Source organism: Haliotis rubra, unplaced genomic scaffold, assembly GCF_003918875.1.
Source record: "Haliotis rubra isolate DU_JTF1 unplaced genomic scaffold, ASM391887v1 Scf58, whole genome shotgun sequence".
Classification (NCBI taxonomy): Eukaryota; Metazoa; Mollusca; class Gastropoda; order Lepetellida; family Haliotidae; genus Haliotis; species Haliotis rubra.
In genome coordinates this window covers 1133007-1153607 of record NW_025767279.1, presented here as the reverse complement: position 1 = coordinate 1153607, position 20601 = coordinate 1133007, and the positions used below count along the sequence as shown (strand labels likewise).

The window sequence follows — 20601 nt, the reverse complement described above, 5'->3', positions numbered from 1 at the left end:
ACCGTGATATAATGTAAGAACGGCGTTCTGTTTATGAAGGCGAAATCGTGTCCTGTTGTAATAAGTATACTATATATGTAAATATAGAATAAAATGTAAATTGACTGGCTAGTGGATTTGAGACCTAATAGATATATTGTATCCTGTAGCAAATAGGTTATTCATGAACATGCAAGCTGCATATCTACATGTATAAACAAGATGATGTTATCCATTAATTCATTTGTTTCCTTACGAATTTTAACCTGCGTCAGTGCGCTTCATTCATTTCTCTATTCACAACAAGAATCGAATTAACAGCAGCGTAATTGGATGAACGTTGATGAACAACTGGTCCCGATAAATGTCACTGAGTACAGTCCTCCCTGGTTGTAACGCTATGTTCTTTTCTCAGATTCGAGGATGAACGTTGATGAACAACTGGTCCCGATAAATGTCACTGAGTACAGTCCTCCCTGGTTGTAACGCTATGTTCTTTTCTCAGATTCGAGTATCACAGTGATATGTTGTCTGGTTTCATGCCACCTTGGTTAGAACGCCGGATTTTTACAAAGAAAGGTTGTCTGGTTACATGCCAGCTTGGTTAGAACGCCGGATTTCTACAAAGAAAGGTTGTCTGGATACATGCCACGTTGGTTAGAACGCCGGATTACTACAAAGAAAGGTTGTCTGGTTACATGCCACGTTGGTTAGAACGCCGGATTACTACAAAGAAAGGTTGTCTGGTTACATGCCACCTTGGTTAGAACGCCGGATTTCTACAAAGAAAGGTTGTCTGTTACATGCAATTTTCTTATTCTTTTTCTTTTGCTCATTCTTAGCCGCAGAGCTCTTAAATGCTCATTTCTCTAATCACAACAAGAATCGAATTAACAGCAGCGTAATTGGATGAACGTTGATGAACAACTGGTCCCGATAAATGTCACTGAGTACAGTCCTCCCTGGTTGTAACGCTATGTTCTTTTCTCAGATTCGAGTATCACAGTGATATGTTATCTGGTTACATGCCACCTTGGTTAGAACGCCGGATTTCTACAAAGAAAGGTTTGTCCGGTTACTTTTCCACCCTAGTTGTTCTGCCAATCGTATTTTAGAACTAAATCATATAATTTGACTAAAATCTGAATGTAGTTAATCAGAGAGATACTGTCCTCTTCCAAATGAAAAAGCTAATTGCATGTATGTTTTCAAGCTTATGCTCATTTAGCTTGGGTTAAATGGGCGTATGTTGGGTCTGTTCAATCTTTCCGTTTTCACTTCCAGGGTCTAATTCCAGTCTGGTTATGATGCCATAGTTTCCGCAAAATCAGGCATCAACACAAACCAGTATATGTTTCTGGAACCCTTTCCATGGACTTTGTTGTCTTAGAAAATACCATCTAGTCTCCAGCATAACATTATGTCAACAGATTTGTACAAATAAATGATGTGTTTCCCCAGCAAAACACGATTGATGTGTGATCCGGTGAAACATTTCATCTGTCTGTTTTCTTGTTTTACAAAATTGTGACTTGAAGCAGAGTGTATTTATCTCAGTGAAGAACAACGACAAAGTGGCTTAAATCTTTCTCCGACTTCAGTTTTTGAGCCACTCAATATGGCTAAAGACAGATTTATGTACGGTCGTACGTCTTTTCTTTGAAGAAAGTCATCGACGTGTCGCCTCCGTGTCTGTTTTACGATGGCTGTGCTATCAAGACGGAATAAAACCGAGCAAAACCACTGAAAAATCAAAAATAAATCTGTCACTGAAATTATTTATGGCCCTATTTTCTCGTCCGCCAAAGAACTGTTTCCATTAGAACTGTGAATATAATCCTTCTCTAAGGCGAGTTTCGATTCACCATAAACCCAGTCGTTACAAACATATGGGAATTTGTGACCTGTATGAAAATATTTAGTCTTTCCCGGATTCAAGTCATTGCCTGGAATATTAATGGTTTGTGACCTCTTACCAATGTTGGTGTCATCTTCAAGGAAGAGACTGACTGACTGACTGACTGAGGTTAGTTTTACGCCGCTTTTAGCAATATTCCAGCAATATCACGGCGGGGGGACACCAGAAATGGGCTTAACACATTGTGCCAATGTGGGGAATCGAACCCGGGTCTTCGGCGTAACGAGCCAACGCTTTAACCACTAGGCTACCCCACCGCCCCTCAAGGAAGAGAAGAGATTCCTACCGCATTGCATCGTGAATATGGTTGTGTATACTTTAACGCCGCGCTGCGCAATATTGTATTGTATGGCAGCGGTCTGTCAATAACTGACTCCGGAACCAGACACTCCAGTGACTGGCATCATGAGCACCGTTATACATAACTGAGATACAATGACACCGGGGAACCAGACTTGGTCCCGTTAGTCACATCGGTTGACAAGAAAGGGATGTTGAAGACCAATTCGATCCCAGATCTGTCCAGGGTTGTGTATTCCTAATCCGGATATTTTGTTACGAATAATTCCAGTATTTAGGAAAATAATCTCCTCTCACAACAAGCATGGGTTACTGAGGATCAGGTCCGATGGGTAGCTAGTGGCTAAAGCGTTCGCTCGCACAACTGGGTTCGATTCTTTACATCGGTACTATGTGTCAAGCACATTTCTGGTGTCCCCCCGCCGTGATATTGCTGAAATAATGCTAAAACGGCGTAAAACTAAACTCTCTCACTCACTACTGAGGATAAATGTAACCCGGATCTTCATACTGGGTACTGGGTACTGCATTTACTCTGAACATACAGTGTCTCGTATGTATATATATACAGCATCTCCATTTGGTCAGTTAACAATAAAACCATGATTAATTACTGATGCATATCGCAGGTATTATGTCTTGCGTACAGCACACTCGGCTATAGTCCAGATGTCTCACGAGGTCGGTAAATAATCGAATGTGATTGTGACAATGTCACTGACATCATGAACATGATGATGCGATGTGGCATACGATGACAAAGTTCAAAGAAGTCCTGATTTCGTTAGTGGCTCCTACTCCCAAGCAGGTTGTTGAACATCAATTGTAAGTCTGATCTTCGCGGGGGCCCATGGTGCCGTGGGCGGTAGAAGCAGCTCTGACGTGACCTGCCAATACTCGATTTTTCCCATGTCGTCGTGATATAGCTGTGATATAACTGTCTGCAGCGGGAACTAGCAAACAAATCCCACTTTTGGGGCCGTTGGACGTGAAATAACCTAACGGAAAGAACATTGTTTTAATCTCAGACGTCCTTCACCACAGACAAGCATTCGGACAACGCGCTTTTATTTATGAAAATATCTTCAACATGTTACTAATTTATCCCTTTCCAATACTCCGATATTTCATACTTTGATATGTTTATACCTACCTATATGACACTTTTCCCTGTATCTGTATTGGTTTGTTTGTGGAGTTGGCACAGAATGAGCATTCGCATCAATTAAACACATAGGAAGAGTTGAATTTCATCATGGGTGTGTAAAATTGGTATCCGTGAAAAATGCGACTGAGAGCGGTGACAGACATGTAGTTAAAAGTGGAAGCTTTTCGTTTATTCTCATGAATCAATTCCAGGCGTCAAATTACAATTAAATGAACTAATCAATTAACTATACAATAAAATCACTGCGATTTTTCACCATAGATAAATTCGTATCAGTGAAAACTGAGAGCGGCGACATACATGCAGTTAAAAGTGATAGCATTATTTGTTTATTCTCATGAAACAATTTCAGGCATCAAATTGCAATTAAATAAATTCATCTACTAATTAAACAATTAAATATCAAATATGTATGATATACATTATGCATTATTGGATTGACGTTTGTTAACACCTTCAGGATGCAAACAGACTGCTTTAATGTAAGAATGGAAACATGTTGTATTGGTTGATGTACGAGGTGACATGAAATGTTGATTGTTGTACTTACATAGATGTATGGATATATATATATATATATGGATGTGTACTAGTTGGGCTAAAGCCGGGTTTAGTGCAAGCCCACTGAGATACCATGACACATTTGAACAGAAACACCCCAATCAGACACATAGTTATTAACTTATTCCGAGCCGACAAGTCCCTGTTTTTCCCTGTACTGCCTAACTCTAGTCATGGTTAAAACAAGTACAATCTTAAAACGTCTTTTGTTACGACACAGTCAGGGACTGATATACTGATATACAAATATACTGAAAACCTCATAAAACCGTCACCCGAACATATGCTATGTCATAGCGTATACTTGCTAACAACAGAAACGCTTCTTATAAGTATCAAATGTCAGTGAAAAAAAATACTCAGATTTGACCATCTTCTGAAACATAATCCTTCGGGTGTAAAGGGAAACAGACGTGTGAACACTATAGGAATGGTACACTGAAAATTCATGATAAAACCAAGTATTCGCGAAAAAAGTAGAAAGAAAATCCAGTTTGACAATTTTGAATTTCGACTGCTGTGTAGAAGGGCAGAGATTTCCAGGCTTACAGGTAAAGAATAATGTTCGGGAAATAAGATCGCTTTACAACACAGTAGGGATAAAGGTTACGTTGGACTGCCTACTCAATAATTCAGAAGATAGTGACACAGACAGGATATGGTCATTTGTGAACAAGCTTACTGTTCATATTTTTCTTAATTTACTGCTGTCTTGATTTGCTGTGAACTGCTGATGTGGTCGTAATGCCCACCTCCTCGTTCTGTTGAAGTGGTTTCTCTACAATGTAAAATACAGGTCTGTCTGATGGGTGCATGGTGTCAACCAGGAGCCAGAAAGAACCTATATTCCATCTGTTGTGAATACTTACAAAGGTAATGAGTCATTTCACGGCAAAGTGGCGTTAACCCACTCGAATACTGCTGATGCCGTTATTGCTCACTCTGGTAAAAACTAATTAAATGTTCCACCGATGGAAGAAAGGTTCTGGGATTCCTCACATCCTGCCATCGATATCTACATCACACATCAGCGACATGACCCAACACCTATCGACCTACAACAGTATTGGTGTCCCCACGGTGATATTGCCGGAATATTGCTACAAGCGGCGTAAAACCATACTCACTCATTACAACAGTGATGACTGTCGCAAAGATTAATCTTATTAAAAGGAGATGTATTGCCGTGTCTTGTGTTCGTGTCACAGTAAAACTACACTTACTCCAGGAACTTTGCACTTAGAAGTGATGTCCCCTGTGTCCCCTAATTAGAAAGAAACTAGGGATCCTACGATTCTGATGACCGTCAAGTCGTTCTAATTTGTTTGCCTCAGTAGCTGTGGGTGAGCTTCCTGCCTTCAGTGTCTGATAGGCTCCGGGCACACACAGACTCTCTTCCCGAGGTAATCTGTCAGTGTGAGCTCTTATTATGCTCCAAATTACAAGGGAAAGCCAAATTTCAGCCAGACACATAAGTGCATTCAATTATGCCTCCCCACCATAATGAACACTTTCTGGTAACAACGTAATGTTTGTGTCGACATTGTGTGCTCCAGAGGAAAACATTAGGACGTTGTGTCAAATGCAATTATAACGATATGGTATCAGCCGTTTGCATGTTTTGTAGGAAGCAATTGGTTGATGTGACAGTTCGTGTGTTACAAAACACTAATCTGTATGTGACGTTAATAGTACAACATATTTAATTCGTTCGTTTAAGCATTTGATATTTTGGTGAACCCTTAAAATAGTCTTTTGTGCATAGTATTTCCCTTAATGTTGTCAGGAAATTGGAAAGGTTTTAAGAACACTTATATCTGATATATGACTTTAAAACCTCAACAGAAATACCTCGTACCTAAATACATCATCTTTAGAGGTGATACGTTTTTACGCAATATCATGTACGACAGACAGAAAAACAATTTAATCTCGACGAATCTTGCACGAGGAAACTGTAGTTGGTGTCTTGATTTTCGCCTTAAACCTTTGCTACAAAGAATTTGGTTGATAAAGACGTTTCCTTAATCTCTTACTTCTGACAAAGATTCTCAATTGCATTTCGTTGAAATGTTTGTAGGACATTAACGTTCAAATCAATGCTTGTGGCGAGCTCATGCATCTTGCCTTTCCATCCAAATTCAACAAATGAAGTATTCTCGCCTTCTATGTTTCTGATTAAAGAGTAATTAACGCATATAAAATGAACTGGAGAAAAGTTACATCACAACCTATAACGAATTTGACGTTTCAAATTAAAAAATAAACTCGGCTTGCTAAGACAATTGATATTGATCTTGAGAAGGTCCACTCCGTGTGATGGACATTGCAGCTTTTTTGCAATTACCAGAGTGGTTGTTTTTGGATTACACAACCATCTGTCTTCAACTTTCAAAAGCCTAAATGTCATCATGAACGATTATGTTCAACTGGATTCATATTCATTTCAATCGAAGACACAGTTGACCAAAACCATGACAAACACTTGACAAAAGACGACAAGCCTTCAACAGCGTTGAGGTGATCATCTAAATGCCAAGGTTCTCCTGTTTCCACAATTTACTCAGAGCAGAACAATGGGATCTTAACATAAATAGGACAACTCAGTTAAAATGTCAGTGTGAACCCATAGCATGATGCAAAAACAAAAGCGGTAAGTCTGAAACTTCACGGAGTACATTTACTTCATGACTTCAACAACTGCTGATGAAGCCGCTAATCTGTGATTTATCTCGGCCACTGGGAATGATTAACTGAGCATACAAAAACACAGCTGAATCACTGACTGTAGATCCTATGAGAGGTATTTAGAGGGTTGATGCATTCATGTATCACGACATTGCCGTGGCATGGCATCTAGCCCTGGGGAAACTGATCAGGAGTTACTGTACAACAGTATGAAGTTTAATCTATAGTGAAGGCTCGGGACGTCTTGGAAATCATTGAAACTATAATCAGTTATCCGTGGCTCAGGATACGGAGTTCTGTTATTAGACTGGTACTTTTACGGGACCATACTCGATATATGGAGTTAACTTGGGTCTGTGATAAGGAGGTTTCATTATTACTACATTCAAGTTGCTACCAGTAAAGGCCATAATAGGATATACAACTCTTTGTGTGACATATGAATGCAACAATGGAATTGCCCCTGGCAATCAGCTTCTCCACTCTAACCAGAAGTCTTCGATCGGAGAATGAACATGTGCTCAATGTGCCTTAGTAAAACATCCATTCGAATGGCCATACAAAACTTGTCTGTGCAAAACCGTCAATGGTTGAAGCCGCTTAATACTGCCGTCAAGCAGCATCCACATCTACCCTCTTTCAAAAGTTTTATACCCCATTTCGTTACACTCCATGTATTATAACTAATTACTATTTCTAATAGCATACTGCTGTAATTATTTTGGTCTAGTGGTTGTGTATAACGACAAAGACGTTAAAGAGTTGAATTGCAGGTAGACTGGCAGTTTAAGGATAAGTTATTTACAGTCATATTTTTATGTTTAATGTCTTGTCAGTTTAATAACCAAGTTGGATAAGGTATTTTGATTAAAATCTTATCACCGACGACATATCGTTCACGTATCATATATCAAAGGCTTATGAAGCATAATGCATTTCGTGGTTGAGTATATTGACAAAGAACTTAAACAGTTGAATTTGCAAGTAGTTTGAGAGTTTTTTGATACATGATTCAGAATCACCTTTTGATGTTTTAGTTCTTGTAAGCTTAACTGAGGTGGATAAGATGAAACATACAACTTTATGGATGACAACTTCTTATTACATAGAGCATATAAGAAGTTGTCATCCATAAAGTTGTATGTATCATTTTTGACTCACCAACGTCTTGAATTAACAATTGATCAAACAATTAGTAAGGTGCATAAGGCTGTGTGATTCAAATCTTATCAGCGACGAGGTGTCGTTCACGTATCATATATCGATAGCATTAACTGACTGACAAAGAGGAATAAAGTATTTAGTGTTTTCTTATTATTTATTATTCTTGTGTTCTTTGTGTTTACATGAAAAACGGCCCTATGTCAGCTACACCTTAATGTAGAAATATTTTAGGCGATATATAAGAGTGATAGCCAGATTATAGCCTTTCACCATTGTTATGGAAGAGGCATTTACATCTATTTTGGGCATGCTTCAAGCTATTTAGTCCGCTGATGATATCACTTCTCTGATAGAGTTAAAAACGTATTACATAATTCATGCCTTGTTCTACAAGATATGTTTGCGATCTTTGTAATGCAGTGGAGTTACGACATGATAGGACAATGGAAATGTGTTCAGCTCCAACAGCTGTGTATGGTTCTCATGTTTCTAAATATATTTACATCTCTCCTTTGACAAGTAATAATAAATGCTGATCCTCGGCGTTTTATGGGCCAATGTAAACTTTTATGAAACATTGCTTCGACATCAATGACGAAGACCCTCATCAATACTGTATCAGCGAGGGTCGCACGTCTCCTTCCTGTGTCGTGCTGACAAAGAACACAACTTGACTTACTCTACACAGAAGGCAACCCTTGGTACATACCTGACCATGTTCTCGTTTGGTTATACATATTCATAAGCAGAAAGATCAAACGAAATCTGTAGGCATTTATGCCATATTAGGACAAATTTCAGTGATACGGGCTGTTTTCTCATCAAAGTGCAGATTATGTCTAATGTCACTAAATCCCATAAATATATGGAAATTTATTTCCGATGAAAATCCTGTTTTTATAGCACACCCAAAACCGCTTCCATATTACACACGTTACTTCTACAAGTAAATGAGGTAATGTTTTTAGGATTCGGGACAAGGACGCCAATAATTGGTCCATGATATATCAGTCAAAACAACAAGGTTATCATGGTGTGGCAATTTGGCGACACATTTGCGTACATGTAATGTTGATGACACGAGTGGCTTGGAAAGTATAATGAGGCTCTTTGACACTGTAATGTAGTTCATTCTGCGTGAACCTCAAGAAAAGCGCCCTTTTGTACGATAATACAACATATATCACTCCAACCTGTCGACATGTTTACTAACCGCAATAGACAGGGATCCGTTTGCCATGTGATGAAAACAAGTTTGCCATGTGTTGCAGTAGCAACAAATAATTACACAGTTTTGTTTTAAGCCGGTCGACAAATGCAACAACCTGTTAAACCAGATAAATACGTTCCAGCACAATTGACTCTACCTTAGATACACGAATGTTAGATAAGACGTAATATACCTTTAATTATAAATAGATGTTCAAGTTGGCAACAGGGCCATATGGAGTCCCGAACTAAGGGTTTTTAGTGTACACATTAATGATGTCTGTAATATGTTACTTTATATGATAATGGTTGACGGTGGTGGTGTATCGATATTTAGTCATCATTAATGCGATAACAGTTTGGATTCAATTCAGCTACAGTGAGCCATTCTCCAGAATTTACAAACACGATTTCATCCAAACTGAAAAGTGTTTGAAAGCAGTATTTAGTGCATAGACATGTTGTGTAACATAAAGGGTGGAAATGACACAACATAATTCATACGTTAATGTACAAGATATGTTTATTATATCTTTGTAATGCAGTGTCGTTACGACATGATAGGACAATGGAGGCATGTTCGGCACCAGGGGCTGGGCATGACGTTCATGTTTCTAAACTTATTATACCTCTCCTTTGTCACATAACACTGAATGATGATCCTTTAGAATTTACAAACATCAATTCATCGAGAAAGCAATATTTAGTGCATACATATGTTGCCGCGTAACATAGGGTATAAAACTTCATCCAAGCCTCTATTAAAGGTGGAGTAAATGTTTTAGCAAACCCAACATGTACAAACATGTAACGGAAAAACTAAACGTAAAAATCGGGACGATTTTCAAAGTGCATCCCATGACCAGCGTTTCTGGATGAGACGGAACTCTGATAATCGAGTATCTCTGTCGATTGCATTGAAAGTCATGCACATATACATTTATAAAATATTTACAACCAGTACTGACACATCGTTCTTCTGTTATACACGGGAGAGACGATTTTCCAAGGAGTTTCTTCAAGATTAAGTAGCTATTTCTTCCGGTGTTGGCATGTTTAATATCAGGAATAGGAAGACGCTCAGCAACAGTCCTTTCTGTCTACTCCTAAATACCACCAGGGAGATAACTTGCTTAAGCAAAGCCTACAACCACAAGTAAGACCAGAATACAGACACATTTCGCTGAAGAAACATCCTTGAAGAGTAATGATTTCTCAGAGTTTGTCTGCAGTGGATGAACCTTTGACCATCGAAGACATATTCAGGCATACACAGCCTGGACACAAGGGAAATGATGTATCACGAAGACAACGTACTCCATCAGTACCATTACGAGTCAGCATTATATATCGATAATTCAATAGCAATATATATCACAAGAAACGTAGTCCCGTTGAGTGGGAGAGCCTTCATATTCAGAGCGTCTACACAGAGGATTGTCATGATGAAGATGACTCTCTGTCCCGTGATGTAAACCTAAGTAAATGCTCTCGATTTCAAGATCAAAGATGAAAATATTTGTCTTAGATCACAGTCGGCGCCTCTAATAGTAGTCATTAATTGTTCGATATTTGCAGAACGAATGTTGGACTGGCTTGTTGGCACGGTTTAACTGAAGACAAAAGTCATACTTTTATGAGTTTTCTCTTTTAGAATAATGTTGCTGGAGGGCAGCAATTTTGTAATATGTACTGAATTTCGATCCTGGTTTTGAAATGCTATGAGGCGTGCTTCATCACACGTAAAGTAAAGTGTTTTATCTGGGAGTGTAATCTTGTGTCTGTTGTGGCACATTGATTAGGCTATATACCTGTTGAAACATAATATGAATTCAGTCACCCAAGTAACTGTTAGGACTGGGAGGTTATCTTTCAGAGGGAAACGCTGCAGAAAAGGATCACATGTGATTACATAATAAAACTACACTCTCCCTCGCCAACCACTTAAAACTTTGTTACATGTTAGATGTGAAAAAACCCCTCGTTTAAAATAAAATCCCCAATATGCCCCTTTTCATGACCATGAATATACAATTGAAACCAAAACAACAATATAACCAACCGAAAAGAAACAATTACAAAATAGAAACACACAAAGAAAATATAGGTAATGTTCAATGAGTTTCTTACAAAGAGTCTTTGGCAAAGAAAAATGGTATCATAGGTTCACATGTGTGTTGTGAAACAGCTTGACGATAGTAGTCATTAATGCATATATTCCGTTTCAACGTGTTTTTAACCAAACACACAAGTGCATTTGGATTTGCCGCCCCACTAAACTATATTCTTTCTAATAGAAAAGTAAAGTCTATTGTGTGTTCCAATGAAAAACATTTGGTCGTTTACATTTTAGTCAGAGGAAGCTCAGATGGGGGTATCTGATCCGTAGCGTTAAATCTTTACTCACAATTCCCTTCAACCTGAACGTATCAGCAGTTGCAATCCTATGTTATACAGAAATGTCCTACAGGCTGAAGCTCAATATCCCCTCAACCGATATGCCACTGGGCATCGACAGTTGGGACCGAGATGTTCACCCTAAACCGTTGCTGCAATCTAGTCGGTTGACACAGAAGTGTCCTTAATATCTTGCATAAGTGCTGACATGAATCTCGTTTTGCCGCTTCAGTTCGTGGTGGACATGTCTGTATGACATTTATGTTCAAACCAATGCTAATGGTGGTTTCGTACATCCTACATACATTTTTTATTCTGGTTCAGCAAGTGGAGTGTTCTTGTTTTCTATGTGCATGATCACTCAGTAATTGACGCATGTTCAAAGAAATTGATATACGTTAAACCACTGCTTGTCACAGATTTGACATATCAGTTTTATATGTAAAGTATTATTTCCTGAAGTATTTCGTAACTGGACCTGATCAATATTAATCTTGATAAACTTCATTCCGTATGTTGGACATTTCAGCTTGTAAGATTTCTTGCAATTGCGAGAGTGGTTGTTTTGTAATTACGCAAACATTGATCTTCAAATTTCAAAAAGCCTAAATGTCATGTACGATATTATTCAACTGGATTCATATTCATTTCAATCGAAAACGCAGTGAACTAATAACATAGCAAACACTTGACAAAAAGACGACAAGCTTTCATCAGTGCTGAGGTGATCATCTAAATGCCAAGATTCTCCTGTTTCAACAATTTGATCAGAGCAGAACAAAGGAATCGTAACATAAATAGGACAACTCAGTTAAAATGTCAGGATGAAGCCATAGCATGATGCAAGAACAAGAGGCTGTAAATTTGAAATATCACTGAATACATTTATTTCATGACTTCATTATCTACTGATGATTGAAGCCGATAATCTCTGATTTATCTCGCCCACTGGGAATGATTAACTAAGCATTCAGAAACAGCCGAATCTTCGCCAGAGGTTGACTGTAGATCCAAGGTGAGGTATTCAGGCTGATGCACTGATATAGCATGACTTTGCTATGCCGGGACATCTACATCTGTAGTTCTGTGGAAATTGGAAGGACAGCAAGATGAAATTTAATCTATGGTGAAGCCTCGGGATGTCTTGGAAATCATTGAAACTATAATCATTTATCTGTGGCTCAGGATACGGAGTTGAGTTATTAGACTGGTGCTTCTATAGGACCTTGCCAGATATATGGAGTTAAAGGCATCTGTGTTAATGAGGTTTCATTATTACCACATTCAACTGGCTACCAGTAAAGGCCAGGGCAGAATATACAACTCTTTGTGTGACAAATGGATGCCACAGCGGAATTGCCCATTGAGTTCATCAAATTTCTACACTCTGACAAGAAGTCTTCCATCGGAGAAGAAATATAATGTCATTTCAGTCACTGAAACTGAGCTAAACCTCAAGTCAAATGGCCATACAACACTTGCTTGCGCAAAAGCGTCAAGGTTGGAAGTCTCTCAATGCAGTCACCAAGCAGTTTTCAACTCTAGCCTCTTTCAGGGGTTTCCTATCCCATTTCGTTACACTCCATGTATTATAACTACTTATAATTACTAATTTCTATTTCTGGTAGTATATTACTGCAAATAGTTTGGTTTGTGGTTGAGATAAAGAGTTGATATGGCAGGTAGTTTTAGAGTTCTGTGATGAGATATTTTATAATCAATATTTGTTTTATGTTTAAGTTCTTGTAAGCTTACTTACGAAGGTGGATATGGTAGTGTAGTTAAAATATTGTCAATAGAAGACTTTATCAGCAACGATATATCCTTTACGTATCATACATATAAAGCCTTAATGGACGAAAACGAAAGAAACTCTTCAGTATCATTACATTATATATTGTTCAAGCCTTTTGTCTCTGTGTTCATATGAATAACGGTCCGCTGTTAGCTTGACACTAATGTAGAAATATTTTCTAACATCACTGGTCTTTGACAACATATGAGGGTGATAGCCAGACTATAGCTTTTCACTCTTGACATGAAAGAGACATTTACATTTATTTTGGGTTGATTTAAGGCTATTAAGTGAACTAGTAATATCATGTCTCTGTTATTATTGAAAATATAACCGTTACATAATTCATGCCTCACCGTACGAGATATGTTTGTGGTCTTCGGAATGCAGTGGTGTTACGACAGCAGCCAGTGATAGGACAATGGAAATGGATTCAGTGGTGTTACGACAGCAGCCAGGCATGGGACTCATGTTCATAAACATTGTATATCTCTTCTTTGTCAAGTAATACTAAATGCTGATCCTCGGCGTTTTATGGGACAATATAACCTTTTATGAAACATTACTTTGGCATCAATGTCGAAGACCCTCATCAATACTGCATCAGGGAGGGTCGCACGTCTCCTTCCTGTGTCGTGCTGACAAAGCACACAACTTGACTTACTCTACACAGAAGGCATCCCTTGGTACATACATGATCGTGGTCTCCATTAGTTGTACATATAGTTAGTAAGTCCATTAGTAAGATCAAAGGAAATATGTAGGGATTTGTGCCATTTTGGGATAAATTCCAGTGATAAGGGTAGTCTTTTCACCAAAGTCCATATTCTTCAAAGCAGATTATGTCTAATGTCTGTAAATCCCATAAATATACGGATCCTTATCTCCGATGAAAATCCTGTTTTGTACCACACCCATATTACACGTGTTACTAGTACAAGTAAATATGGTAATGATTTTAGGATTGGGACATATTCGGGACAAGGACGCCAATAAATTGTCCATGATCTATCAATCAAAACAACAAGGTTAGCAAAGTGTGTCAATATGGCGACACATGTGCGTACATGTAATGTTGATGACATCAGTGGCTTGGAAAGTATAATGAAATAGCGCTTATAGACAGAAATGTTTTTCATTCTAATTGAACCTCAAGAAAAGAGCATTGACGGACAATAATACGATCGCATGAACATATATCATCCTCACCCGTCGACATGTTAACTAACCGTAAGAGACAGGGATCCGTTTGCCACGTGATGAAAATGGTAAGTGTATCTGGTACAGATAATGAAAAATCTATTTTCGGGCATATGCATAGACCTGAATCATACCGATGATGTAATAGATGTAACAGTTGCAACCAAAATATAATTACTAGATTTTGTTCTAAGCCGATACATAAATACAACGGATATCTGTTAATCCAGACCAAACATTTCACAGTAAAATGTACTCTGCAGTTGTATGCACGAATGTTAGATAAGAAGTAATATACCTTTAACCATACGTGGAAGTTCAAGCGGGGAGCAGGGCCATATATATTTCCGAATCCCGGTGGTGTATCGATATCAAGACATTAATAAAGTGGTAGCAGTTTGGATCCAATGCAGCTACAGTGAACCATTCTCTAGAATTTACAAACATCAAATCACCAAAACTGAAGACTGTTTGAAGCCAATACTTAGTGTATACACATGTTGCAATGTAACACGCAGCGTGGAAATGGCGATCTATTTAAACCTTATCATAACAACTCTTAACGTTTTAGTAAAACCAACTCTATCGTTTGCATTTATTAGTCATGGATATTTACAACCAGTACTGACACATCTTTCTTCTGTCAAACACAAGAGAGACGATTTTCAGAATTACTTTAAGATTAAGTAGCTGCGGCTTCCGGTGTTGGCATCTTTGATATCCGGAATATGAAAACGCTCAACAACATTCCTTTCCGTCTACTCGTTAATACCACGAGGGAAATAACGTGTTTCAGCAAACCCGCAACCATAAGTAAGACCAGAATACACAATTGTTTCTTGAAGAGTAATGATTTCACAGAGTTTGTCTGCAGTCGAGGTTCCTTTGACCATCGAAGACATATTCAGACATACACAGTCTGGACACAAGGGAATGATGTATCACGAAAACAACGTATTCGATCAGTAAGATTACGAGTTAGCATTATATATCGATAATTCAATAGCAATATACATCACAAGAAACGTAATCCCGTTGTGTTGAAGATTCGTCATATCAGAGCGTCTACACAGAGGATTGTCATGATGAAGATCTATCCCGTGATGTAAACCTAAGTAAATGCTCTCGATTTCATGATCAAAGATGAAAATATTTGTATTAGATTAGATTTGGCTCTGTAATAGTAGTCATTAATTGACCACGTCTGTGACGGAACTATCAAGATATCATCTGTACGTGAACGTTAAACCATTAAGTGATACTTAACAGAACCAACATCAGTTCACAATATTGTAAGTGAATGTGTTCTAAAACAATGAAAATCGTATTTAAAAGATCGATTGGGTGAAAATGTATTTCATTTTGCCAATATACAATGAACATATTCAACGAGGGGGTGCTTCGATATTTGCAGTACGGATTTTGGACTGGCTTGTTGGCACGGTTTAACTGAAGACAAAAGTCATACTTTTATGAGTTTTCTCTTTTAGAATAATGTTGTAGGAGGACAGCCATTTTGTAATATGTACTGAATTTCGACCCTGGTTTTGAAATGCTATGAGGCGTGCTTCACCACACGTAAAGTAAAGTGTAGTATCTGGGTGTGTAATCTTGTGGCTGTTGTGGCACATTGATTAGGCTATATATCTGTTGAAACATGATATGAATTCAGTCACCCAAGTAACTGTAAGGACTGAGAGGTTATCTTTCAGAGAGAAATGCTGCAGAAAAGGATCACAAATGATTACATAATACAACTACACTCTTCCTCGCCAGCCACTTAAAACTTTGTCACATGTTAGATGTGAAACAAAAAACAGTTTAAAATAAAATCCCAACTATGCCCCTTTTCATGACCATGAATATACAACTGAAACCAAAACAACAATATAAGCAACCAAAAACAAACAATTACAAAATAGAAACACACAAAGAAAATATAGGTAATTTTCAATGAGTTTCATACAAAGAGTCTTTGGCAAAGAAACATGGTATCATAGGTTCACATGTGTGTTGTGGAACAGTGTGACGATAGTCGTCATTAATGCATATATTCCGTTTCAACATGCTGATAACCTGTGGGAGGCAAATTTCAACCAGTCACACAAGTACATTTGGTAATGCCGCCCAACTAAACTGTATTCTTTCGGATAGAAAAGTAAAGTCTATTGTGTGTTCCAGTACAAAACATTTGGTCGTTTATATTTTAGGCAATGGAAGTTCGGTGCGTCTTACGAATGAGTGTATCTGATCCGTAGCTTTAAATCTTTACCAACAATTCCCTTTAACCTGAACGTATCAGCAGTTGCAATCCTATGTTATACAGAAATGTCCTACAGGCTGAAGCTCAATATCCCCTCTCTAGGCATCGACAGTTGGGACCGAGATATTCACCCTAAACCGTTGCTGCAATCAAGTCGGTTGACACAGAAGTGTCCTTAATCTCTTGCATAAGTGCTGACATGAATCTCGTTTTGCCGCTTCAGTTCGTGGTGGACATGTCTGTATGACATTTATCTTCAAACCAATGCTAATGGTGGTTTCGTACATCCTACATACATTTTTTATTCTGGTTCAACAAGTGCAGTGTTTTCTTGTTTTCTATATGCATGATCACTCAGTAACTGATGCATGTTCAAAGAATTTGATATACGTTAAACCACTGCTTGTCACAGATTTGACATATCAGTTTTATATGTAAAGTATTATTTCCTGATGTATTTCGTAACTGGACCTGATCAATATTAATCTTGATAAACTTCATTCCGTATGTTGGACATTTCAGCTTGTAAGATTTCTTGCAATTGCGAGAGTGGTTGTTTTGTAATTACGCAAACAATGATCTTCAAATTTCAAAAAGCCTAAATGTCATCATGTACGATATTTTTCAACTGGATTCATATTCATTTCAATCGAAAACGCAGTGAACTAATAACATAGCAAACACTTGACAAAAAGACGACAAGCTTTCATCAGTGCTGAAGTGATCATCTAAATGCCAAGATTCTCCTGTTTCAACAATTTGATCAGAGCAGAACAAAGGGATCGTAACATAAATAGGACAAGTCAGTTAAAATGTCATGGTGAAGCCATAGCATGATGCAAGAACAAGAAGCGGTAAATTTGAAATATTACTGAGTACATTTACTTCATGAATTCATCATCTACTGATGATTGAAGCCGATAATCTCTGATTTATCTCGCCCACTGGGAATGATTAACTAAACATTCAGAAACAGCCGAATCTTCGCCAGAGGTTGACTGTAGATCCAAGGTGAGGTAATCAGGTTGATGCACTGATATAGCATGACTTTGCTATGCCGGGACATCTACATCTGTAGTTCTGTGGAAATTGGAAGGACAGCAAGATGAAATTTAATCTATGGTGAAGCCTCGGGATGTCTTGGAAATCATTGAAACTATAATCATTTATCTGTGGCTCATAATACGGAGTTCAGTTATTAGACTGGTGCTTCTATAGGACCTTGCCAGATATATGGAGTTAAAGGCATCTGTGTTAATGAGGTTTCATTATTACCACATTCAACTGGCTACCAGTAAAGGCCAGGGCAGAATATACAACTCTTTGTGTGACATGTGGATGCCACAGCGGAATTGCCCATTGAGCTCATCAACTTTCTACACTCTGACAAGAAGTCTTCCATCGGAGAATGAATATACAGTCACTGAAACTGAGCTAAACCTCAAGTCAAATTGCCATACAACACTTGCTTGTGCAAAAGCGTCAAGGCTGGAAGTCTCTCAATGCAGTCACCAAGCAGTATTCAACTCTAGCCTCTTTCAAAGGGGTTTCCTATCCCATTTCCTTACACTCCATGTATTATAGCTACTTATAATTACTAATATCTATTTTTGGTAGTATATTACTGTACATGTTTCGGTCAAACAGTCAAAGAGTTGATTGGGAGGTAGTTTTAGATTTCTGTGATGAGTTATTCTATAATTAATTATGTTATGCTTACGTTCTTTTAAGCTTCATAACAAAGCCGGATATTGTAGTGTGATTAAAATATTGTCAATAGAAGACCTTATCAGCGAAGACACATCCTTCACGTATCATATATCTAAAGCCTTTATGGACACAAAATACGAAACAATCCATTCATTATCATTATATTATATATTACTCAAGTCTTTTCTCTTTGTGTTCACATGAATACCAGTCCGCTGTTGGCTAGACATTTATGCAGAAATATTTTATGTCATTACTGTTTTTTAACGACAGAGCCAGACTACAGCCTTTCACTAATGACATGAAAGAGACATTTACATTTATTTTGGGTTTATGCAGTACTATTTACTCCACTAATAATATCACGTCTATATTATTATTAAACGTAACGTTACATAATTCATGCCTTACTGTAAAAGATATGTTTGCGATCTCTGTAATGCAGTGATATTACGACATGATAGGACAATGGAAATATGTTCAGCTCCAGCAGCCGGGCATGGCACTCATTATACTTCTTCTTTGTCATGTAATACTAAATGCTGATCCTAGACATTTTATGGGACAATATAACCTTTTATGAAACATTACTTTGACATCAATGCCGAAGACCCTCATCAATACTGTATCAGCGAGGGTCGCACGTCTCCTTCCTGTGTCGTGCTGACAAAGAACACAACTTGACTTACTCTACACAGAAGGCATCCCTTGGTACATACACAATTGTGTAGAAAGATGAAAAGAAATCTGTGGGCATTTATGCCATATTAGGACAAATTCCAGTGACAAAGGGAGTCTTCTCACCAAAGTCCATATGCTTCGAAGCCGTTTGTGTCTGATGTCACTAAATCCCATAGATACATGGATCAATGATTCCCAATGAAAATGAGTAATCCTTTTAGTCCCGTTTTATACCACACCAAAACCGCTTCCAAATTACACGTGTTACCAGTACAAGTACACCAAAAACCGCTTCCATATTACATGTAAATGTGGTAATGACTTCAGGATTGGAACATATTCGGGACAAGGACACCAATAATTGGTTCATTATCTATCAATCAAAACAATGAGGTTACCAAAGTGTGGCAATTTGGCGACACATGTGCGTACATGTAATGTTAATGACATCAGTGGCTTGGAAAGTATAATGTAGTACTTTGACGCTAATGCACTGTAATGTAGTTCATTCTGCGTGAACCACAAGAAAAGCGCCCTTTTCTACGATTATACAGTAGCGTGAACATATATCACTCCAACCTGTCGACATGTTAACTAACCGCAACAGACAGGGATTCGTTTGCCATGTGATCAAAATGGTAACTGTATCTGGTACAGATAATGAAGAATCTATTTTCGGGCATATGCATAGACCTGAATAATACCGATGATGTGATGGATGTAACAGTTGCAACCAAAATATAATTACTAGATTTTGTTCTAAGCCAGTAGACATATTCAATGAAACACCACCCCGCCCCACCCCCACCCCACCCCGTTCAACCAGACAAAACTGTTCCAGTAAAACTGAAATACACAAATCCCAGATAAGAAGTAATATTCCTTTAATGACAGATTGGAAGATCATTCTGGGAGCAGGGCCATATATAATCCCCAATTGAGGGCTTAAAATGTACATGTTAATAGTGACTATAACATGTTACCTCATACCATATTGGTGTATCGATATCAAGATATTATTGACGTGATAGTAGTGCGGATCCAATGCAGCTACAGTGAACCATTCTCTAAAATTTACAGACATCAGTTAATCCAAACTGTACGTTTTGTAAAGCCAATACTTCATGCATAAAAATGTTGTCGTGTAACACGTGGCGTGAAAAGACCCCGATCTATTTACACCTTATCAAAACAATACTTCGCAACGACAACATGTACAAATACGTAGGGGAAAAATCGGACATAATGGAAATCGGGACAATTTTCAGATTCGATCTCATGACCAGCCTATCCGGAAGAGACGGACCTCTGCTAAAAGAGTATCTTGCATCTATAAGTCAAGGAAATATACAACAGGTGCTGACACATCTTTCTTCTGTCCTACACAAGAGAGTCGATTTGCCTTGTAATTTCTTGGTGTTGGAAAACGAAGACGCTCATCAACATTCCTTTCTGTCTACTCCTTAATACCACGAGGGAGTAAATCTGCATTCATTAGTAAGACTAGAAAACAGACACTGTTTCTGGGAGAAACTTTCTTGAAGAGTAATCATTTCCCAGAGTTTGTC

The 20601-nt window shown here is 38.1% G+C and overlaps 1 protein-coding gene across 4 annotated transcripts in view; it reads right to left on the bottom strand.

Annotated features, from left to right (window-relative positions):
- LOC124254735 (atrial natriuretic peptide receptor 1-like) overlaps nt 1-20601 on the bottom strand; it is a 733848-nt gene that overhangs the window by 252463 nt on the left and 460784 nt on the right. The window lies entirely within an intron of this gene.